General features: G+C 37.0%; 1 pseudogene; it reads right to left on the reverse strand.

The window, feature by feature from the left end:
• Window positions 1-1,024: 1,024 nt before the first annotated feature.
• The window catches only part of LOC122204557, a 70,078-nt pseudogene continuing 45,609 nt past the window's right edge, over window positions 1,025-25,493 (reverse strand).

Genomic DNA, 25,493 nt, shown 5'->3' on the forward strand with positions numbered 1-25,493 from the left:
CTCCTATCTGATAAATTTTCACATACCTGAGAGAGGGAGAAAGAGAGAGATAGAGAGAAGGAGTATCAAACTAAGTAAAAAAAAATTTGCATAAAATTTTGAGGTAATAAAGGGAACTTAAAAATCTAATTACTTTTTTAATGATATGGTTTATGTAAAACAGGTGCTTCAAAATGACATGATACCTAATGAATATTCATATTATTTAATTTCATTTTATTTATTTAATTTTTTTTGCAAGTTGGAAAACAGTTTAATGACCACTCACTAAAATTCATAAGAGAACCTTAAATGTTTACAGGGTAAACTTTTATACTACACTTGCTATCACCGTGTTTTACATAGTAGAGTATAGCAAGTCAAAAGTTTCTGGTTGTTTCATCTACTTAAAACCAGAAGGAAGAAATAACCTAAGTTATAGCAACTTCATGCTTCATTATGAACCCATCAAAGCTCTCTTGGAAAGGTTTTCTCTCTGAAAGCAGCTTCCCTGTCTAAAGATGCCTAAGGTCCATGTATCTTTCTTCTTCCAAATAGCCAAGAGACGGTTAAATACTTTAAAATGCCCAAAGGGGGGCACCTGGGTGGCTCCGTCAGTTAAGCATCCGACCTCGGCTCAAGTCATGATATCGCGGTCCGTGAGTTCAAGCCCCGCGTCGGGCTCTGTGCTGACAGCTCAGAGCCTGGAGCCTGTTTCAGATTCTGTGTCTCCCTCTCTCTCTGCCCCTCCCCTGTTCATGCTCTGTCTCTGTCTGTCTCAAAAATAAATACACATTAAAAAAAATTAAAAAAATAAAATAAAATCCCCAAAGAGGTCCCAATATTCAGTCAAGGCAAGTATGAAACAGGGCACATGCTTTTTAGATGTGATGAATATCAGAGTTCTGAGAAAGACATTAAAGCCATCATCAAATCCTTGGAGGACTGAGATATTCGAGCAGCAGTGCAAAAGTCTCAGGCAATAGGAAGAAGTCTGGCACCCGTACTTCTTCCTTCAGTACCAGGCCCTTCTAGGCTTTGTGGTCTAGAAGATGATTTCTGTGTGCTTTGAGTTGGGGATCTGCCCCTTTGACTTTAACCTCTGAACAGTGTCCCTCATATGTTTGAGTTGTAGTTGGTGGCATTTCTCCCCACTTGCCCCACACATCCAGTACTGCTTCTATCAACTCCCCCAGAGCAAACCCTGGAAACACCATGACAGACTGGATCAGCCCTTGAATGGCTGCCTTAGGGAAACCTGACTGGTGATATGCTTTATAACTGTTCAGCTGCTCCTCAGAAAAAGAAGAAACCAGATCTGCATCTTTTGAATCTCTTCGTCCACTTTTGGCTTCTTCTCTTCTTTTCTTCGGTGTCCATTTTCATTTCTTTGGCTGCAGGAGTAAGTAATGATGAGTCCTCCTTTCCAGTTGCTCTTCAATCTGAGATGTCCTGACTCTTGAGCTGGCAGCTTTGGCCATGTCTTCTCTCTAGTCCCCATCTCCATCCCTGTCAGTTTCCTCCAGGAACGTCTCTATATCGGTGATCCTGGGGGCCCTGGGAGCAGTGCCGTTTTCATCTGACTCCCCTGTCTCTCCACTTTTATCCACGGTGACTCACAGGCATTATCACAGCGGCAAGAAAAAATGGAGAGATCACAATCCTGTCAGACTCTGGAGCTCTGGGTGCAGGCAGCCTCCTAATTTTAAATAACAAATAATCAGGGCACCTGGGTGCCACAGTCGGTTGAGCAGCTGACTTCAGCTCAGTTCATGATCTCACAGTTGCTGGGTTCGAGCCCCGTGTCAGGCTCTGTGCTGACAGCTCAGAGCCTGGAGCCTCCTTTGGATTCCGTGTCTCCCTCTCTCTCTGTCCCTCCCCCACTCGTCCTGTGTCTCTCTCTCCCACAAATAAACATTAAAAAAATTAAAAAAAATAACAATCTACATGGTATGCTAATCACATGGAAGATGTAAACATATCACAGTTGTTCTTGAGGAATTTATCAGTGCTCAGATAGATATCTCTTCATATTAAAAGAAAAATAATAAGTAAAAATAATTATTTTTAAAACTTACCTACTGTGTTCATTGATGGAAAGAATTAAGTTGCTAATCATACTCTTGAAGTATTTTGGGCTTATATTTGGAGTAGCAAATTTCTGTCCAAAGGAAGACTCTGGAGGCCTATGAAGTATCAGAGAAGAAAAACAAGGTTGTTCAGTAGAAATATTTCCATCATTAAACTGTTCAAAATGTCAGTTAAAATCCAGTTATTATTTCTGAAACTGGAAGCATACAGTGTGGCAAATTCCCCATAGTACATATTCTAAATTTTGCCATTCAGGTGGAACTTTTTCAACACCCACATTTTGTGCTTTCCTTCCTTCCTTTTTCTGACTTCATTCCCTTTTATTTCTATTGGTAGCTCTTAGATTGATCCTCCCTGCTTTGAATAATTCACCATCTAAATAAAAGTAACAACATCAAAGCATCCCAGACTTAATACACTCCATTCCGTCTTGGGCTCCCGCGGGTTGATCTGAAGGAGCCTGAAGAATTAATCACCCAGGATAAGAGCCTCAAGGTTTTCATACATTTAATGCTCAAGTCACTTTCAGGAAAAAAAAAAAAATTCTCTTTCCCTTTTGTTTTTGTGTTTAGTTTTCTAAACACTGTCATTCTGTTTCCACTTCAGCTCCAGATCCCCCGGACGTCTTGGCACCAAACACATGTAAAACAAATAAACACCTTCTTGCACACTCTAACAAGTGTAGCAATTAGTCGCTGAGCACAGCTTGCTCTCCACCGCGGCAACTCATTTGGTGCTGGTTGTTATTGTAGGAGAACAACTTTGAATCAGCAACATTTGTTTGATTCTGCAGTGTTCACCCCTGTCTGCGTGCGACTTCTGTACATCCTTTTCAAATCGCAAGTTCTACACCCTTATGAAATGAGCTGCCACCCAGCATACAGCACTTAACCTCCTGTATGTCACCTTGTCACACCCTCATGGAATTTTCAGCAGTGGGTGATCCTCACTCCATATGGACTGTAATAACTACTTGCTGTGGTGTGAATTACAGATGATCTCAGTTGAGTATTTTTTCCCTTTTTGTTATATGATAGTATTGGCTTAAAATAGTATTAATAATCTTTGGTATATATTTATGAACAGCCTGTATTCCAAGATACAAAATGTTATTTGTAAGTGCCCAAGTGGTCTCTTTAGTACATAAGTGAGAAAACAACTTGCTTTCATTTTATGTATGCCACAGAGAGGCTAAAGATTTTCTTTGAGTTGATGCAGAACTTGGAAGGTTGAGGGGCGCCTGGGTGGCTCCGTCGGTTAAGCGTCCGACTTCAGCTCAGGTCATGATCTCACGGTCCATGAGTTCAAGCCCCGCGTCGGGCTCTGTGCTGACAGCTCGGAGCCTGGAGCCTGTTTTAGATTCTGTGTCTCTCTCTCTCTCTGCCCCTCCCCTGTTCATGCTCTGTCTCTCTGTCTCAATAAATAAATAAATAAATAAATAAACATTAGAAAAAAATTAAAAAAAAAAGAAATTGGAAGGTTGAACATAAAGTCCCTGTCTGTGGCATTATTTGATATAATATCCTACAATCCCAAATGATTTTATTTCAGAACTGATGGATTCTTTTGTGGGGGAGGGGTTAAAGCATGTTAACATATGTTTTTTATCCTGAAATACAGTGTTGTAAGTTATGGAACAGACTAGTATTATTTGGAAACTGGATCAAATGTTTCTAGCTACAAAAAATTGAATTGCTATTGAACTTTGTGTCAGGGTGCTAACTTCTACCTTTTTTCAACATTATGAGTCAAATTCCCTAGACCTCTTCTTCAGTAATGCAGGGTACATGTGAACAAATAAACAAAATTAATAAACATTCACTAGGTTTTAGCCCCAGCTCTGTGGCTAAGTGTATAGCTTTGGGTAAGCTGAGCAACCTCTGGGATTCAAGACTTCATCAATTATACCGAACGGTTCAATGAAGTAGTTTTCTAAAGCCCTTTATGGTTCTCAAATGTACTATTTTTATTCCTACCAACTAACTCTTGCATTAGGAGGATTTGATTTTAAGTGACATCATACAGAACTCTGCTTGATTCTTCTGTGTAAAATATGAAGAAATAGAACTATTTACATCTAACTACTGATTATAACTCTACTTATGTGCTAGTCATTGTGCTGAAAGCTAGATGCAGTGAGTGCAATAAAAAGACACTGGCAGCCCCACCCCCAGAGAGATTGGGGCCCAGTGTATGACAGATAAGCAAACAATCAGGAAAATGATTATAGATTGTGGTAGGTGGCAAGAAGGCAGTAGAGAGCTGAGACTGAGAACAGTGGGTATAGGAAGGAGATACTTTACCTAAGGTAATCAGGGATAGCTTTGCAGGTTTTGGTGTCTTTAGAAATTTTGGTTGCAAGAAAAACCACACCAAGTATACTTGCTCCCTTTGAGAGGAGAAGATAATGGTGTGGGGGGAATATGAGCTGTGATTTCAGAGAAGGTGAATGGAAATGTGCTGGTGCCTTGAGCTCACAGTGTGTTTTGGACAGAGCCTCTTAGTTCTTCTGGACTTGTTTCCCTGTCTGTTCCAGTGCTTATAGGGGCACTCACTAACCAAACTGGTAAGAAATACCGTAGCTGCAAAAACTCTCAGAAAAGTTGCCAACTCTCAAATGAGTGATGAGTTTTTTTTTTTTTTTTTAACATATCAGTGAGAGAAAGATTTAAAAATCATCGAACACCTTTCCCTCAATTCTTAATTTTAGCAAGAAGCAAGAAAAGCCATGAGGTAGACAGGCACAGTTGAAAGGCCAAGCAGGAATTCAGAAAAGTAGGCTGGTGAATGAAGACTGGTTTGCTGTGCAAAATGCGATAGCCACAGTTTGCTTCCTCCTTTAGTCCCATTTCTACCACTATATCCACATAGTGTTCCTTCTCCAGTGTAAGGGATTTTTGCTATTTTATCCCGTAAGTTTTGAATAAGGCTTTCTTGTAATTTCCTTATTGCAATGAGCTGGAGTTTAAGTAGATCGTAATGCTGAAAATCTTTCTGTATTAACATTGCAAAGGCTGTCAATATCACTTGTGAAATAGTCATGGAATGGACAGCCTTTCAATTGGAATGACAAATTCAGAAACAGCTATTTGGAGTGTTCATTTCCCAGTGTGACAATTTATCATCAATACCATCTCTTAGGTTTCTTATGTTACAAACTTCATCAAGTTTTCTTAGTTGCTAGACCAATAAGAGAAGCTTCTTTATTATCCATTTACAATATAAAGGAGAATCCCATTTTGCCCACTTTCTTTAAAATGTTACTATCAAAATGCCAAGCCAAGTGTTTAGTGCTGATAGGGCTGCATTTGATAACAGCATTAGCAGATCCTTGGTGGTTCTGCATATATAGCAAAAGCTACAGAGTCCCTTGACAAGGCTTATCCAGTTGAGCCTATGGTATCTCTAGGATGTCTGCATCTATAAATATATAAGCCAGGCTTAGGCTTTTAAAGACGCTGATTAAGAACCACAGAGTGGTTTCTGTTGCCATGCGATAGAAAGTTGTGGAAATCTACAAACTTGTGGGAAAATATAATGGAGCAAGTTGTTCCCCCAAAGGTTTCCATTCTGGTAGGTTAAACATTCTCTAGGGGCACCTGGGTGGCTCAGTCGGTTAAGTGTCTGACTTCTGACCAGGTCATGGTCTCATGGAGCCACGCGTCAGGCTCTGTGCTGACAGCTCGGGGCCTAGAGCCTGCTTCAGATTCTGTGTCTCTGTCTCTCTTTGCCCCTCCCCCCACTCACACTCTCTGTCTCTCTCAAACATAAATAAGCATTAAAAAAATTCTCTAAACACACACTAGTATTTCAGAGTGCTGTGTTGTTAGGCAGCGTTCTCTGGCTGAGGATGTTGGATGAATACCGATCAAATGCCGTGCAGAGAGACTGCATGACAAATACCTGATTTCAAAGATGGTAGAAAATTTTAAAGCCTGCATACAACTGTTATAGGTAGAAGAGCTCATTTTATTGGTTGTGGGTATTTATCCATTATGGTAATCACAGTCTATACGTTTGCAGTCAATTGTATCATTAGTGATACCTTCCCCCATTCATCCTTCCTCTTTATTCTCAGCACATTCTTTGATAATGTTCTTTTGCCATTAAGAGGTTAAAAAAGCGATTCAACTAAATTATTTGAGACCTGAAAAAATATGATATACACTTTCTAAAGCATCCTTGGGAGATTTTAACAGTTGTTGATTTCTTTAAAAAATACCTGTTACACACAGATAAAAATTCTAGCTCCATATATTACTATAGAATATCTTTAAAAGACTGGTGAGAAGAGAAGCAAAAGATTAGTCAACCATGTAACCATGTACAAACATTTCTTTGTTTCCAAAAATTTATTTCATTTTTTTTGTGACAAATATTTCCCTTTCTAGAGAAAGCTAGGATTTTGTAATTTCTTGGAGTGTGCATGGGAAAGGAAAGAGGTTGAAGAGACATTTGAAATAAAATATGTATCAGAACTTTTCTAAATTTTAAGAAATTTAAACAAAACCAGTACACACATGCTTGCATATTTATATGTTCTAGTCTTTGTAAAGAACTAGAAGAGACCATTGTCTTGAGGCTTTCTTAAGTGGACTCTCTTCAGAGCTTTGAAAGATGTGTATTTGAACTCCACTCTTCAGCACATGGTTAATCTGCAAACCATTGGGATTCAATCTTAGGGATGATCAGAACTTTACATGATTCATCTTTAACTGGCCTTAAAATAAAATAGTCCCTTAAATAACAATAGTTATATTCTATCTCTTCTGTTTTTGACAGGGATTGTGTATTGATAACTCAAGTGATTTATCTTTCTTTTTTAAAAATTTTATTCCACTATAGTTAACATACAGTGTAATATTAGTTTCAGATGTAATATAGTAATTCAACAATTCTGTTTATTACTTATTGCTAATTGTGATAAGTGTACTCATTAATGCCCTTCACCTATTTCACCCACCCTGCTCCTCTCTGGTAACCGTTAGTTTGTTCTCTGTAGTTAAGAGTCTGTTTCTTAGTTTGTCTCTCTCTCTCTCTTTTTACCTTTGGTCATTTGTTTTGTTTTTTAAATTCCACATATGAATGAAATCATATGGTATTTGTCTTTCTCTGACTTATTTCACTTAGCATTATACTCTCTTTTTAATGGTTGAGTAACCTTCACATATATATCACATATTCTTTATCCATTCATCTATCAATGGACATTTGGTTGCTTCCTTAATTTGGCTATTGTGAATAAAGCTGCAGTAAACATGGGGTGCATATTATCTTTCTGAATTCGTGTTTTCACAGTCTTTGGGTAACTACTCAGTAGTGGAATTACTGGATCACAGAGTAATCCTATTTTTAATTTTATGAAGAAACTCTATACTGCTTTCCACAGTGGCTGCACCAGTTTGCATTCTCATCAACAGTGCATAAGTGTTCCTTTTTTTCTCCACATCTTCATCAACACTTATTTCTTGTGCTTTTGATTTTAGCCATTCTGACAGGTGTGAGGAGATATCTCGTTGTGGTTTTTGATTTACATTTCCTTGATGATGAGTGATGTTGAGCATCTTTTCATGTGTCTGTTCACCATCTGGATGTCTTCTTTGGAGAAATGTCTGTTCATGTCTTCTGCCAATTTGGTTTTTTGGTGTTGAGTTGTGTAAGTTCTTTATATATTTTGGATACTAACCCTTTATTGATTTTGTTTGTTCTTCTTTTTGTGGCTCCTTTAGGTGTAAGTTTAGGTTGTTTATTTGAGATTTTTCTTGCTTCGTGAGGTAGGCCTGTATTGCTATGAACTTCTCTCTTAGAATAGCTTTTGCTGCATCCCAAAGATTTTGGACCATTGTGTTTTCATTTTCATTTATCTCCTGGTATTTTTAAATTTCCTCTTTTATTTCTTGGTTGACCCATTCATTGTTCAGTAGCATGTCATTTAACTTCTATATATTTGTGGTCTTTCCAGATACTTTTCTTGTGGTTGGCTTCTAGTTTCATAGTGTTGTGGTCAGGAAAACACGTATGGTATGACTTCAATCTTTTCAAAATTGTTGAGACTTGTTTTGTGCTCTAATATGTGATCCATTTTGAAGAATTTTCCATGTTCACTTAAAAAGGATGTGTATTCTGCTGTTTTTGGAAAGAATGTTCTGAATGTATCTGTTAAATCCATCTGTTCCAGTGTGTCATTCAAAACTATTGTGTCCTTATTGATTTTCTGTCTGGATGATCTACCCATTGACATAAATGGGGTGTTAAAGTCCCTTACTATTATTGTATTACTATTGATTACTTCCTTTATGCTTGTTATTAGCTGTTTTATACATTTGGGTGCTTTCATGCTGGGCGCATAAATATTTACAATTATTATATCTTTTTGTTGGATTGTTCCCTGTATGCATGTGTGGTGTCATTCTTGGTCTCTTGTTATAGTCTCTTTTAAAATCTATTTCATCTGACATAAGTATTGCCACCCCAGCTTTCTTTTCATTTCTATAGGCAGGATAAATGCTTGTCTACTCCTTCACTTTCAATCTGCATGTGTCTTTAGGTCTGAAATGAATCTTTTGTAGGCAGCATATAGATGGGTCTTGCTTTTTTATCCATGTGGTCACCCTGTGTCTTTTGATTGGGATATTTAGTCCATTTATATTCAAAGTAATTATTGATAGGTATGGACTTACTGCCATTTTTTACTTGTTTTATGGTTGTTTTTTAGTTTTTCTCTGTTTCTTCTCTCTTCTCTCATGGCTTTCTGGCTTTCTTTAGTGATATACTTGGGTTCCTTTCTCTTTATTTTTTAAATATCTATTACTGGTTTTTGATATGTGGTTACCATTAGGTTTATATATAATATCTTATGCATATAGCAGTCAGTATTAAGTTGATGGTCACTTAAGTTTGAACCCATTATTTACTCCAGGTTTTAGGTATATGGGGTCATACTTTACATCCTTTTATTTTGTGAAATAGTAATCACTCCTGACTGATTTTTTACAGATACACTTAATAGTACTATTTCTGTACTTCATACTTTTCTTACTCCTTCTTGTGGTCTTTCCTTCCCACTCAAAGAATCCCCTTTATTATTTCTGTGGGCTGGTTTAGTGTCATGAATTCTTTTAGTGTTATTTAACTTTTGTTTGTCTTGGAAATTTTATCTCTCTTATTCTGAACAATAGCCTTGATGAGTATTCCGTAGATTATTTTGTTTCAGCACTTTGATTATATTATGCCACTCTTTTCTGGCCTGCAGAGTTTCTGGAGAGAAATCAGCTGATAGACTTGTGGGGTTTCCCTTGTATGTAACCATTTCCTATTTTCTGGCTGCTTTTAAAATTCTCTCTTTATTGTTACTTTTTGCTATTTTAATTAGTATGATTCTTGGTGTGGACCTCCTTGGGTTGATTTTCTTGGGGGCTCTCTGTGCCTCCTGGGCCTGGGTTTCTGTTTCCCTTTCTAAATTCAGGAAGTTTTCAGCTATTGTTTCTTCAAATAAATTTTCTGCCCGCTTTTCTCTCCCTTCTCCTCTGGGATCCCCATAATGCGAATGTTATTAGGCTTGATGGTATAATTGATTTCCCTCTGTTTATTATCGTGTTATATTATTTTTTTCCTCTCTTTTGTTCAGCTTCATTGCTTCCGTTACTTTGTCCCCAGGTCACTGATCTGTTCTTCTGTTTCCACTAGTCTACTATTTATTCCATCTTGCGTATTTTTAAATTTTATTTATTGAATTCTTCCTCTCTGATTGGGTTGATTGGGTCTTTTTAATGTTTTCTGTCTCTGTTAAGGGTCTCACTGAGGTCCTCCAGTCTTTTCTTAAGTCCAGTGAATATCTTTATGAGTATTATTTTAAATTCTCTCAGGCATATTACTCATTGCCTTTCCATTTAGGTCTCTTTTGTCCTGTTCTTTCATTTGGGACTTACTCCTTTGTCCCCTTGTTTTGTCTAACTCTCTGTGTCTGTTTCTATGTGTTAGGAAAGTCAGCTATATCTTTTTGCTCTTGAAGGTAGTGGCCTTATGAAGAAGAGGTCATGTAGTGCTTTGCAGTGCAGTGTCTCCTGTTCACCAGATTCTGGTGCTTCAGGAGTGCCTCCTGTGTGTGTTGTGTGTGGTCTACTGTTGTGGCTGAGCTACTTTTGCCTTTAGTCCGGTCATCTGCAGTGCTCTCTTTGCATGTTGTGGGCCGGTTTGTTCCCTGTGTTGTTAGTGGGCCAGTATGGGGCTGGCTTGGTCTTGAGTGGAGTCAGACCAGGTAGGTATTTGCCAGAGACGCAATAGCACTAAACTGCAGGGAAATTTTCTCCATGTTATTCCCTGGGAAACTTTTATTGATGGGCAGGGTCTGCAGTCACATCAGATGTCTGACCCCAGCCCCACTGCTGGGGTTGCTGTCAGACTGGTGTATCTTTGGTTATCTTCGCCCTCTCTCCAGGGCAGGAGTCACTTTGGAGAGGATCTGGCCTTCGTTGGGGTTGCTTGCACACTGCCAGGCTTGTGGCACTGCTTTGGAGGTCTCTGGCCAAAGGTATATTGGATGGGGCAGATCTGCAGGAGAATGCAGGGGCAGGATATGCTATTAGCAAGTTAGGTATAGAATGTTGGTGCTATGCTAGTTCCCATATGTATCCGTGTGGCTAGGCTGGGGGACAGGGGAGGGAAATAGTGCCTTCTAGCTCCTTTATTCCTGGTGAACTCTTCCAAAGATCCCTGCCCCTCCAGCACGGGCTCTGAGATTGGTAAACAAATATCCCTTCTGTGTTTTTCAAACTGCTGCTTCTATTCTTTATCTCCAGGGGGCTGTTTGTTGTGCTGTCTCTTTAAGTGGGGGAAGTCAGTTTTCCTTCATTTTCTGAGCTCTGCTAGAGCCCAGCCCACTGATTTTTAAAGTCCCAGGTGTTAAGCCCCACTGATTATAAGACCTCACAAAATCAGGCTCCTCTGATTTTCAAAGCTAAATGCTCTGGAGATTAATCTTTACTGTCTGGGGTTGTCTATGCCTGGGGTACATGGTGTGAGAGTCTTTTTCTCTTCTTTCTCTGCACCCCTGGGGTCCCTCCCTCACATGAACAGCCCTGCAGGTCTATCTCTTGACCACATCTCTGCTTTTCCTGTCCTCTTCAACATGGCCTCCTGTCTACATGTAGCTGTGGAGATTCTGCCCTGCCAGTCTTTGGGTAGCATTCTCTGGATTATTTACATTGATGCGAGTGTTATCTGGTTGTATCCATGGAACAAGGGGAGCTTAGGATCCTCCTAATTCTCCGTCTTCTCCTGAAGTCTCTCAAGTGAGTTTGGCTATAAAACCAATTCTATTTAACATTCTAGTACTAGCACATTCTATGAAGGAAACAAAACAAATTTAAACCAATCTTTCAAAAGGACTTACTATTTAACACTTTAATCTGTATATTAAAAGCAATATTCTTTCTTTTACTTTTCTCAAAGATTAAAAAAAAATTTTTTTAATGTTTTTATTTATTTTTGAAAGAGAGAGAGAGAGAGAGAGAGAGAGACAGAGAGAGACAGAGCATGAGCTGGGGAGGAGCAGAGAGAGAGGGAGACACAGAATCTGAAGCAGGCTCCAGGCTCTGAGCTGTCAGCACAGAGCCTGATGTGGGGCTCAAATTCACGAACTGTGAGATCATGACCTGAGCCGAAGCTGGATGTTCAACTGGCTGAGCCACCCAGGCACCCCACTTTTCTCAAAGATTTTTTTGAGCAACTGGTGTGTGGTGTGAATGTGAATGAGAAATGGTGTGAGGCCTACTATATGTGTTCAGATGTTGATACTTCTGCTTGGCCTTAATTGCTTTCAAGCTATATCTATTTATCGTGAACTTAGGTTTCAAAGAGAATATACACAAAATTTTGAATTTTATTCTTTGGGAAATAAAAAGAATCCCTGAATAAATGAAAAAAAATATTTATGTAGTGGGTTTGACTTTATTGCTAAATGGTCTTCTGAAATTTCATTCTTTTAATTGGCTAATTAGTAATTACTAGCTAAGTTAAATAGTTTGTCATATGCAAAAGCATCCTTGGTTTCATAATTAAAACTAGTCAGAAGAATATCATTGGCACAAAAAGGAACAGTTTTGAAATTCAACACATACTCAAAGGAGGAAAGCTTGAGTAGTCAGTTTGACCATTAACATAGGTACATTGCATAAACAAACAAAATTTAGACTAAAGTAGTTCTGATATACTGTGTGATCTTTGTAGGACTGGATGAATGTACTTCTCAAAAGTTTTGTGATACAGCAAAATCATTTTTTGCCTTGTTGAAATAACTATGTGATAGAGAAGAGTTTGGGGGAAATTTATACTTTTTTAAAAGTTTATTTATTTATTTTGAGAGAGAGAGAGAGAGAGAGAGAGAGAGAGAAGCAGCACACTAATGAGTGGGGGAGAGGCAGAGAGAGGGGGAGAAAGAGAGAATCCCAAGCAGGGTTTGCACTGTCAGCTCAGAGCCTGATGCAGGGCTTGATCCCATGACCGTGCTATCATGACCTGAGCTGAAATCAACAGTTGGGGACTTAACCAACTGAGCTATGCAGGCACCCCAGTAACTACGTGACGAAGGAGTTTGGGGGAAATTCATACTTGACAGAAGGCATTCTCAATATTTAAACATCTTTTTTTAAATTTACTATTTTAATGGAAAATAAAGCTGATGGGTATGTACTGTTGTTCTGTGAAACACAAATACACCTATATATACATATACACATAATAAGTCTGTTGTAAATTTAGGCATAAAATGAGGGCTGGGGCGCCTGGATGGCTCAGTCAGTTGGGCGTCTGACTTCAGCTCAGGTCACTATCTCACTGCTCGTGAGTTCGAGCCCCACGTCGGGCTCTGCTGACAGCTCTGAGCCTGGAGCCTGCTTTGGATTCTGTGTCTCCCTCTCCATGCCCCTCCCCTGCTCATGCTCGCTCTCTCTCTCTCTCTCTCTCTCTCTCTCTCAAATATAAAATAAAACATTAAAAATTTAAAAAAAAAATGAGGGCTAAAATTGTTCAATTTACTAAGCAATACCAAAGCAGAGGGCACGTAGTATTATGGTGGATGAGAAGTTCCCATGGACAAAATTGAAACTTCCACCTTGGCTAGGAAATATACTCAGAAGCCTTCAAGATTAATCTTAAATAATGAAGAGGACATATGAAGGCATACGCATAGAGAAGGGCATTGCAACTGATTCTGCATTTGGACGATAAGAAGTAAATATGAGATAGTAATTGTAGCACTCTGTATTTATTCAATGACATTTCAGTGTCCCTTAAAGTTGCAGTGGGAGTTGTTTTGGGTAGATGACATATTTGCTCATTCAACCACCCTAAATTTAAGAATGGGAGATCTTTCAAGCCAAGGGAGACCTGATTTGTACCTGTTTGTAGGAAAATCAGCCCAGTCAGCTCTTTTTTCTTCAAATAAAAGCAGAAATAAGCACTACTACCATTTATTGAGTACCTGATATCTTCAGGTACCTTGCTTGCTGTGACTTTTTCAAAGGACTGTATTATTTTCCCTGTTCTACAAATAAAGCAATAAAATTGTCCACGTAGCAGAGACCTAGGATTAATCAACATTGCAGACAATAGTACAGAAACACTATCAATGAATTTTGAAACCTAAACACAGGCTGTATAAAGTTATTTTAAGTCTGTTTTCAGATTCAAGAATGGGGAGTGCAGATATTACAAGAGGTTAGAAGCATCTTGATAAAGCTCTGTTTTAATCATCCTTAACACCCTGGTGGCATTTCCATGGCTTCTGTAAAATTGTACTTTTCTGTTTATCTTCCTCCTTTCTGACTGAAATTTGCTTATCTCGGATTTTGACTGCTCTTACTTTTAACATCGCTACCAACATAGTGTACTCTCCCAAGATGATATTAATCGTTTTGAAAAGCTGTTAGCACAGAGCCTGACGTGGGCCTTGAACTCACAAACCATGAGATCATGACCTAAGCCGAAATCAAGAATCAGTCGCTTAACCAACTTAGCCACCCAGACACCCCTATCCTATGTTTTTAGTTATCATAACATTTGTAGTATTTACATGTTTTCCCAGGTCTTGACTGTCACCTTCCTGCTATTCTTTATTTTATAGCTGTGTTCAGGACAAGCCAGCATTTACTCCAGCAGTTTCTCAAATACAATCAGTCCCAAACTGAAAATAATCATCCCCACATGTTCCCATTTCTTTTTCAGTTACTCTGCTTTTGTCTCTGTTACATGGAGACATTTTCTCATGTCCCAGGCTAGAACATTTCAAGCCATTTTTTTTTGTCTTCACATTATTATATCTGTTTCTAAGTTCTATAATTTTCCTGTCAGTTGCGTCATTGATTTACCCATTTCTTTCCATTTCCAGCTCCTTAATTTAGGACTTCCGAATCTATGTCCAAATTATCTTTCAATGAGCACTCTGATGTCTTTTCTTACTCTTTGTCTTATACTCAAAATAGCCTCCTTTCCTACACTCAGCTTAATTCTATATATTCTTCTCTGATGATGCCTGTACACCTAAATCTTGGCTTTCTGTAACCAAATCCTAAATCTTAGAAATGAGACCATGTGGTTTAATCCTTTATTGAGTTTTTATTTCATATTGTCTTCTCAGATAAATTATCACCTCTCTTAGGTCATGAACTGTGGTCATGAACCCTTTGATAATTGGAAAAGAATTAGAGCATCGGGACACTTAATAAATACTAGGAATTGACCAAAGGACTTTTTCAAGACCTCAGAGAAAGAATGAGAAATGTAACCAGATCGCCAAACCAGACTCCAGATTGATTCAGTATGTGTGGCAGCTAAAAACAGATTATGGAACAAGGTGTATCTCAAAGTTTATACGTTGGCTTTTCTACTTGGCCAAATTAGTTAAATCCTTTAAACCGCAGTGTTCTCATTTGTGACATGGGGATAATCCTATCCATCTTCTGTTATCATTGTAGATACTAAATGGGATAATAATACAAAATTACTAAATTTATATATTGCTAATACCTTAACTGGATATTTTACATGGCTATTTCATTTACTATGTAATAATGACTTCTTGAAATACACTGAGGTAGGTGCTATTATTATCATCTTCAGTTTACAAAGAAGTTAAGGTTTAGAGGTTAAGCAACTTGCCCAAGATTATAACTCATGAGCAGTGGGACAAGGATGTGAACCCAACGTTGTAAAATTTAACCCCTTAATCAGTAAACTGTAATGTATGTAAGCATTTGACACAATGATGAGCTCATATTACATATTCAATAAATGATAGCAGTTTTATTAGCATGAAGGATGTCTTCGCATAAGATTTGAGGGCTTGCTGTCCAATGCTATTGGATGAATGCATTCTAGTCTGTCTTTCTATTATTATCACCTACTCTCCTAGACTCTATGCCACTATTTTAGCAAGATTGTCCTCTAATGTATCCCTTGGTAAATGAAACAGGAAATTTCTTATTCCCAGTCCCATGATCCAACAGGAAATCAAACATACTTTTCTCTAACAACTTCGTAGCCTTAAGAATAACTATTCCATGTCCTCCTTTGGTGTCTGTAGGAGAAATAGTTAGATTGTGGAATCTAAATCTTAGTTGTGGAATTAACTAATATTGTGACCTTGAGTATGTTATTTTTACCACTTTGGGTTTTATTCTTCCCATTCTAAGAAAGGGGCTTGAGTTATTTATTTTCTAATGTCACTTACAAATATTTTACAGCAGTCCTAAATATGGAATTAGAACTCTGAGTAAGGATATATAATTGTAATCGTGAAAAACAAAGAATAACTGTAGGAACATTAGTTTTATGTTCAAATATTTCAATGATTATACGTCTTTAACATTGTCTCCACCAACATTTCTTTCCTTTAATTATTCCAACTGAAAACTTTTCTATTTATTTATTTATTTATTTATTTATTTATTTATTTATTTAGAAACTAGCCTGCAAGCATCTCAGAGGAGGGTTTGCACTTCTAAAAGTTGTTTTAGTCCCCACCACACCCTTTCTCTTGTGATCAAGAGAATGAGAAGACAGAATGCAAGCATTTGGTAGGACTGCCGTATTAACACTCCTTGCTGTTTGCAGCATAGTTCTCCAACCTGTTTCAATAACAAAATCATTAATTATTCATTAGAACCTTTCTCTTCACGAGTAATTAGTTAAGCAGCACTGGAAGAAGGTTCTAAGGGGAACATGTTCACAGACCAAGAAGTCAAGGGTGTTAAATTATGATCATGATTATTTTATTTCGGAAAGTGACAGCACGTACTACTTATTTCTGTCACTCAGAGGGCAACATCGGCAACGCTGATGGTTTACCTGAGCTCTGCTCATCTGTTTACACTTTTACATTCAATAAAGCTGTGCAGTTACTATGGCAACTGGGAGTCTATAAGGTCTGTTTCAAAACCTGTGTTTGGCAGTTTATGTGCACAAATCTTCAACACACTGATATAAGGCTCTAGTCCAGTGTTTCATTAATTTGTATTTTCTTTGTATCTCAGACAGATAGTGTTTTATTTTATAAACTGTGAAGTCAAGAAGAGGTTGGCTGAAGAAACAGTTTGTCTTGAGAGTCTAACCTTGGAGACTTAGAGAATTCTGGCCTATTAGAATGAAAATAAAGCAAAAAGCTTGGCATTTCAGATATATAAACATTAACCCTGATTTCTTCTACGAAGTTGGTAAAAGCATTGGATCTTTTACAATTCGGGTTCCTAAGCAGTTCAATAATGACTCCTCTAACTGGGAAGGTAGAAAACCAAACACTGGTTTCCAAAGGAGAATGAGCAGTAATGGAGTACGTTTTCCTCCTTAATATTGGTATATAAAACTGTATACTAATAGTTCTATGAGATGATAAAACTATTCTGGTACAGGTGAGGTTGCATCATTTCTGCCCGGAAGAAGTCATTAGAGAAAGAGCTCAACTAACACATATGATCAATACATCAAACTTGCTCAATAGACTCCTTTATGTGTCAAAGTGTCTTGTAATCTTCAGAACTTTCTCCAGCAAATATTTGAACTATATTGAGGAAGTGTGGGCAGTGTGGGTAAATGTAGTTTATTTGAACCTGCAAGTCTTTAATGTGAGATCAACATGGATTTGAACCTGGTTCTGCTTAGCAACTTGACCTTTCCGAGCCTCTGTTACCTCATCTGAAAAATTCAAATAGGAATATATATTAGCTGTGTTATTGTTTGAATTGCTATATAGATGACCTGTTTTTCAATTATGTTTTTCAATTATGAAATAAACATAAAATTTACCATTTTAGCCATTTTTAACGGTACTTAAGTGGCATTAAGTACATTTACATTGTTGTACAACCATCATTGCCATCTATCTCCAAAGCGTTTATCATGTAAAACTGAAACTCTGTACCCGTTGGACAATAACTTTTCATTTCCTCCTTTCTCCAGCCCATAGCAACTACCATTCTATTTTCTCTCTCTCTGAATTTAACTGTTTTAGGTACCACATGAATCTTACCAAGAATCATTTGTTCTTTTAAAAAAAATTTATATTTATTTATTTTTGAGGGAGACAGAGTGTGAGCAGGAAAGGGGCAGAGAGAAAGGGAGACACAGAATCTGAGTCAGGATCTAGGCTCTGAGTTGTCAACACAGAGCCTGATGCGGGGCTCGAACCCACAAACTGTGAGAGCATCACCTGAGCCTAAGTCAGATGCTTAACAGACTGAGACATCCAGGTGCCCCAAGCGTTTGTTCTTTTGTGAGATTTATTTCACTTAGCATAATGTGCTCAAGGTTCATCCATGTGGTAGCCTTTTCCTTCCTAAGGCTGAATATTATTCCATTGTAGGTGTATACTATATTTTGTTTATTCATTCATCTATCAATACACAGTTGGGTTGCTTCCATCTTTTGGCTATTGTGAATAATGCAGCTATGAACATGAGTAGAAATATCTCTTTAAGTCCCTAATTTCAATTCTTTTGGGCTTACACCCAGAAGTGAAATTGTTGGATCACATGTATTTGCATTTTTAATTTTTTGAGGAAATGCTCAACTGTTTTCCACAGTGGTTGCCCCATTTTACATTACCACCAGCAGCTCCTGAGGGTTCTGATTTCTCCACATCCTCACCAAAACTTGTTGTTTTCTTATTTTTTGATAATCACTATCCTAATAGGTATGTAGTGGTACTTCATTATGGTTCCATTTGTATTTCCTTACTAATTAGTGATGTTGAGCATGGTTTTATGTGGCAGTTTGTATATCTCTGGAGAAAATCTATTCAAATCTGTTATGGGCTGAATTGTTCACATGTTGAGGCTCTAACCCCAGCGCCTCAGAACGTGACCATAGTTGAAGATTAGGTCTTTCAAGAGATAATAAAGTTATAATGAGATCTTTAGGGTGGGCCCTATTTCAACATGACTGGAGTTCTTGTAAGAGGAGGAAATCGGGACATGCATATGAACACACAGAGGAAAGACCATAGAGAGAGAAGATGGCCATATATGGGCCAAAAAGAGAGGCCTCAGAAGAAATAAACTTTGATGACACCTTGATGTTTGACTTCTAGCCTCCAAAAATATGAGGAAATAAATTTTAGTTGTTTAAGCAACCCAAGTCTGTGGTTTTTGTCATGTCAGCCCTGGCATACTAATATGTAGTCTTTAGCCATATTTTTAATTGGGTTGTATTTTTTGGTTGTTGTTGAGTTATAGAAGATCTTTATATATTCTGAATATTAACTCCTTATCAAGTGTATAATTTGCAAATATTTTCTATCTTTCCATGTATCTAGATTAAATTTTAGAAATGTGTCTGTATTTTATAGTTCATAGGTAACACTCAACAAATGATAGCTGTTGTCGGTAAATGCACAAATGTACACTTATTATAATTTGTAGCCCTCTTTATCTTTTGCTATTTTCCTTTTTTACTGTAAAAATGGGGCAAAAAATGAAAGAATAATTATTTAATGTTAGGGAGTCTCTGGATATCAACAGAAAAAGCATAATTGTCCACTACAGATGACTTGGCACAAACAAATTGGTCAAATACAGCATCTGTTAAACATTAGAATCTAAGAATATGTCAGGCTGAAAAGAGGATATGTACATTCTGGGATATGTAGACCAGACATATAGATAAGCTAAGTGGATAATATATACAGTGTCCTATGATTTGATACTGTAGAAAATTAGTTTTAATATGATTCAAATCCTATGCATTGATTATGATGTGACCAATAGACTATAGGAGACAAAATTAATATGTTCGTTGGAGAAAAAAAAAAAGACACCAAAGTCTTGAACACTGAAAGCATGCTATTTTTTTCTGTACAGAGAATTCCAAGTACAAAAGCTTATAAAGTGAAATTTATTTAGTAGTTTGTATGAGCATTTTCTGTTAGAAGAAATGGAATTAAGTGGTGAAAGAAGTTGAAGTTAAGTGCTCTTACACATGGGCACCTGGGTAGTTCAGTTGGTTAAGCACCTGACTCTTGATATCGACTCAGATCATGATCCCAGGGTCATGGAATTGAGCCCCTTGTTGGGCTCCATGCTCAATAATAAATAAATAAATATCTATTTATTAATTAAAACTGTTTATTGTTTATTTATTAATTAAATACATTTAGTAAATATTCATTGATTTGTTTATTTTGTATTCAAAATAAATAAACATTTAAAAAATGGTCTGATTCAAAACAAAGACAAAAATAAGGCAAAACGAAACAACCAAAATAAATAAGCAATATTTCTAGCTTTTTTTAATTTTTAATTTTCTTTTTAGAGAGAGAGAGACAACATGAGTACTGGACAGAGGCAGAGAGAGAGAGACAGACAGAGAGAGAGAATCTTAAGCAGGCTCCATGCTCAGCACAGAGCCCAACACGGGCCTTGATCCCGTGACCTGAGCCCAAATCAAGAGTTGGCTGCCCAACCAACTGAGCCACCCAGGTGCCCCAACATCTCGAGCTTTATCTATTGAGCCTCTTGTTTTGCCCTGGATGAGTAAAGTGGGAATATTTATTTTGGAATTGCTAGTAAAATATCACTTAAAAAAGTTCTTTTTGTATTTGTAAACTACAGATAATTGCTTTAAAAAGCGGTATTTTGGGGGGGGCTGCATAACAAGGAATTGTATTTTAGTTTTGTCATTTGAAGTTAGAAATTTAATAATGAAACTAATTTGAAATAATGAGAAACAAATAAGAGATAGATAAAAGAGCAACATGAATTATACCCAGTAAAGCTGGAAAAAGGTAAACAACAACAACAACAACAACAAAAGAAAACCAGGATGTCTGTTGTCACCACAGATAATGCAGTAAGGAAAGAAGTAGTCAATATTGGCTTGCATATGATGGAAAGTTTCGTAGGAAGGGTGATCCTTGAAAGTTTTAGATAGTTGGTATTGGAAGGAGATGTCTCTCAGGATGAGAGAACCAAGGTATGAAAAATAAAGAGGTAGGATTTTGTATGGTGTGGGTTGATAGAGTTTGATTCTAAGCAGTGCTATTCTGAATGGTTCCTCAAGGTCATTTTTTTGTGAGAGAGCTCAAACTGACAATAATGTTGTCTTTGATGTGTATTTTTATTTCTTCAAGGGATAAATTAGTCTAATGACTGGAGTGACTTAATTGCACTATTTAGTGTTTATTTATTGTGGGCCAGGATTTAATGAGTTGTTATTGTGTTTTATTATATGTTGTAAACATTTATCTTAGCCTGTTTGCACCGTTCTTTAGAAATGTTTGATTTACATATGTCTTTCCAAGATAGAAATGCATAATTAGTCATAGATGACAAATGGATTTCATTAAGTATTTCAATATGTGGTAAATTGGTTGTATGAAAAATATGATTGATTTCTTTCCATCTGAGATACATTTCAGGTGACTAATCATTGAAACCACAGCTGACATGAGGTATCTTTTTTGTTTTTTCTTATCTGTGTGTACTTTGTGGTTGTATATTCAATGATAGGAGGTATGTTGTAGCAAGGTATTTGTTTATCAGATTGTGTATAATAAATCCATTAATTACACTCTTACATAAATTGATGAAACAACAAATGAAGATTATCTGTTAGGTAAATACAAGGATGTAGAATCTAGGAAAAGATAATATAAAGAAAACTATAGGTTGAGATAGATTTAATAAGGGAATGAATGAGTTATTATACATGTTGAACAGATCCTTTAAGTAAAGTGTATTTGTCTTTAGTTTTTGAGCTTTGAATCACAGTAGATTTATTTTAATACAAGTATTTAGTAATGCTTTTAAAAATGAAAGATGAAAGTAAAAAAAAAAATCCACTTTCCCAAAATAGAGAATTTTAAGAATTACTCCAATTTCAAAATAAAAGTTAGTAGTGAAAGAAAAATTCTCATATGGTTTTTGTGTTATTATAGTGATGAAGCTCTGGCCTGAAGCTGAAGTGTTGTATCTGCTATAAAATTATGGATGGCCATGTTACATCACAGATGATGAACATAGATGAACATAAAAATTTTTTGTACCTTCAAAATTCTGTGACTCTGTGGGCAATTATAAATTTACCTGGGATGTAAAGTATGGTGTTATTCAGAAAATATTATATAAATTCTAAGTAAAAATAAAATCTCTTAAATTCAAGGGCTATAATATTGGCATTTTTAAATGTGATAAATTGATTATTCTAGGAGGAAGAAAAGTTATGCTACTGTCTTGCTTTCATTTGACTATCTCATTGCCTTTGCCATTCCTGATAATGTTTGGAAGAAACAGACTAATTATTTAGGAAAGCATTCAGTTTGAGTAATGTATGCTGAGTTCCCCAGAGGGAAAATACATTTAATTATTTTGACCAGAATAACACTTAGTTTAATCTTATCACTGATATCTTCTTCACTTTCTCTGGTCATAAATTATTCTTCTCAAGATAGATAGAAAGTATCAGAGCATTTACTGCCTCATTAGGAATTCCTTCCCAGAACAGGTGCATCAATGTGTTTAGTAGGTGAGGTCAGTGCTGGGGAGTGCTAACCAACTTTATATTCTCTTTGTCGTAGTCTCCCAGCAGACAGAAAAGAACCATAGTCTTAATCTTAATTCTCTTTTCTCTTTAACACTCTCAAACCCCCCAGCATCATCTAATTTTAAAGGAATAGGTGATTCAGTAGTCAATAGCACTAAAGATATCTGTCCCCAAAACGACTAGTCTGGAGTTAGGAAGGAGTCAACTCCATCTGGAGTTCAATCACACTTTCCCATATGGTTAATCACCAGCTGCTTATGAAGGAGAGTGTTGTCAAGGCTGGTAGGCCCGAAATTAGCTGCGCGTCTGCATTTTGGCTATAGGCAAAACCTATAACAAGCTTAGAGTGTATGAAGGCAAAGATAGCTATGACTCCTTTATTCCCTATAATTTTTTTCAATATGAAAAGTGCTGTATTAATAAAAGAAAATGTATCTGCGCTGGTAAGAAGCAGCCTGTATCACTTTCTGAAATCCAAATTAAGTCTGAATATAATTAGCATGTGGCTAGACGTGAGTATTATTAATACAAGTCTTGCGACTTTACAGCTGGCATATGCAAGTTTCGGAATTTTATTTATGTGATTCATTTTACTCTTTCCTGATAAGGATAATAGGTTTTGGTTGCTTAAAATTATGTTTGCTTTGTTTATAATTCATGGGTTATATCCTAAGCTTTTTGAAAGCTAACCTAGTGTGGGGACATTGTTGCCTTAGTCTACTATAGAATGCTTTTGAATGCCTGGAAGTTAGTGTCACAGATGTTTTTGTTTGTTGTTTTATTTTATTATTTTTTGTTTTTTAGCGATGATTATTTTTTGATTGATGCCTATTTGGAGATATTTAAAACTTCTTGTATGATAATTACTGAAATTATCAATAATATCTCTATCTTGAAGTTTTAACTTTTTTTTTTTTAATTGAGTGGCATTGGTAGTCTTAGCCATAGATAGGAACAGGAGGCAAACTATTATTCCGTTTTACTCAAGCAGAAAATTGAATTTAGTATCTGGTGTGTGTTACACAGTGACTATTTGGTTAGGGATATTGGACCTCGTTTCTTATCCAGCATAATATTATGGGAATTAATGCCTTTAAACATTTTGCCACTGAATTCCTTATGTTGAGACACTAGACCAGATCTTTTGGAGGAAGCTTTATGCAAAGTGACCATGAGGGCGGGGATCATTTATTCTCATTGTAACCAACAATCAAGTCTATGTTTGTTGTTTTCAGTGGGGTGATTTTCCCCCTCTTTAACGGTCAGCAAAAAAAAAACCTGTAATGGAATTGAATTGAAACTGTGATGACTTTTGAAAAAACAATTTCCTGTATAAGTTATAATTTAATGCAAAAGGCTGCACAAACCTTTCAGGATGCAGCTTGGTGATCTAGATAGACACTGATGATGTTAATCAAGTACCTGTGGTCCATTCCACTGATTTGTGAAATGTATATAGCAGATGGGGGCAGAAAAGCTTTAAAAAAAATTACCATAGTGAGAGCAACACATTTTTTGAATGAGAATATTTTAAGAATACATTTTGGCAGTTTAGGTAAACGTACACTTGTAAAAATTATGTCATATACTTCTCATGCATATGCATGTTGCTAGATGGTTAAAACATTGCACCAAGGAATTGTTCTTCTGGTCAACCTTCAATGAGAAATTCATACAGACTTTTCCAGTGAAGAAGCAAAATGATTTTGAACAACCAGCACTAATATTTTTGTATAAAGAATGTGACATAATAGCCACTAACTGATTTGGATATACTTTAATATTCTCACGTATGTCACAGTAATTTCAAGTTTGTGTAGTCAGCTTTATTGCTTTACTGAATTGTGTGCTACTGCTGTAATATCCCCATTATATAGACTTCATCCAAATGCCCAACACCCCAAATTCTCCTTATTTCCTTTACATACTTTACCTTGAAATTAGGGCATTCTGCCAAAAAATAAGTGGTTGTGATCACATGATCCAAATAAGCACATGTCTTTTGTAGTTAACTAATAAAGGTATTAGCACAGTTCAACCCTATTATTTTCATAATTCTTTAAAAATCTCGTTTCCTCTTGGGGCACCTGGGTGCGTGGCTCAGTTGGTTACGTGTCTGACTTTGGCTCAGATTAAGATCTCACAGTTAGTGGGTTCGAGCGCTCTGTGCTGACTGACCGCTCAGAGCCTGGAGCCTGCGTCGGAGTCTGTGTCTCCCTCTCTCTGCCCCTCCCCTGCTTGTGCTCTGTCTCTGTTTTTCAAAAATAAATAAAAATGTGAAAACAATTTTAAAAAAATCACTTTTCCGCTTTACTTAAGCAATCGGGTTAAAACTCTAAAGGCAAAATCATCTATCTATTAAACAGAAATTTAATTGCTGGAAGTAGAAAAAAAATGAAATAATTCTAATGGGATTTTAAAACATTTCATTTCTAACCAATATCCTCTAAGGAAATGTAGCGCTAAGAAATGATCCACGAGTGGCTATCCATTCTGTTGCAGTGGCTCAGCCCAGTTGATATGAGCTGATGTCTACTGGCAATATACGCCATGCACATGTGTTAAATCATTTAATCCTCAAAACAGGCTTCTGTGGCAGATACCATTATCATCCTCCCTATTTTACAGATAGCAAACCGTGGCACTGAGAATTTAAGGAACTTGCCTGGTGTCATTTGATTAGTAAGCAGAAAAGCTGTGATTTGAACTTTAGGCAGTCTGGTTTTCCAGCCTATGCTGGATTTTGGTATTGTGGGTGGTAATGGATGGATTGATTAAAAATGATTCTTTCAGTTTGCAAAAATCCTGGAAAGAGCATGGAACAAAGGTCATTTACTTCTGAGCAGAGGGTACTTCAGACATCCCTATAGAAAGAAAGATGTGCCAAAGAAAAGGCTTAGTAAGAGCAGGTGTGAGACACAGGAGGATTTTTTTATAGCATTGCTGCATCATTCTTTGCTTTGCACAGATAGCTGGTGTAACTAACCCTGACAATGAATGATTTTGTCACATCTCCCTGTGAAGATTAACTAGGATTTCCCAGTAAACAAAAGTGCTCCATGATGCAGTTTTACACACACTGCAGATCCAGATGCCACAAAACTCAGTTGTGACATTGCCAGTTCCAGTCTTTTCTTTTCTTTCTGTGTTTAGAGCTCTAAATACCCATTGTGTTTTCCAGGTTTTTATTCAAATGCCAGCTAGTTAACATACAGTGCATCATTAGTTTCAGGTGTAGAATTTAGTGATTCATGCTTCCATACATCATCCGGTGCTCATCACCAGTGCCCTCCTTCATGCCCATCACCCACTTAACCCATCTCCCCGTCCACCTCCCCTCCAATAACCTCAGATTGTTCTCTATGGTTAAGAGTCTGTTTCTTGGTTTGCCTCTC

The sequence above is a fragment of the Panthera leo genome, chromosome D4 (assembly GCF_018350215.1).
Source record: "Panthera leo isolate Ple1 chromosome D4, P.leo_Ple1_pat1.1, whole genome shotgun sequence".
Classification (NCBI taxonomy): Eukaryota; Metazoa; Chordata; class Mammalia; order Carnivora; family Felidae; genus Panthera; species Panthera leo.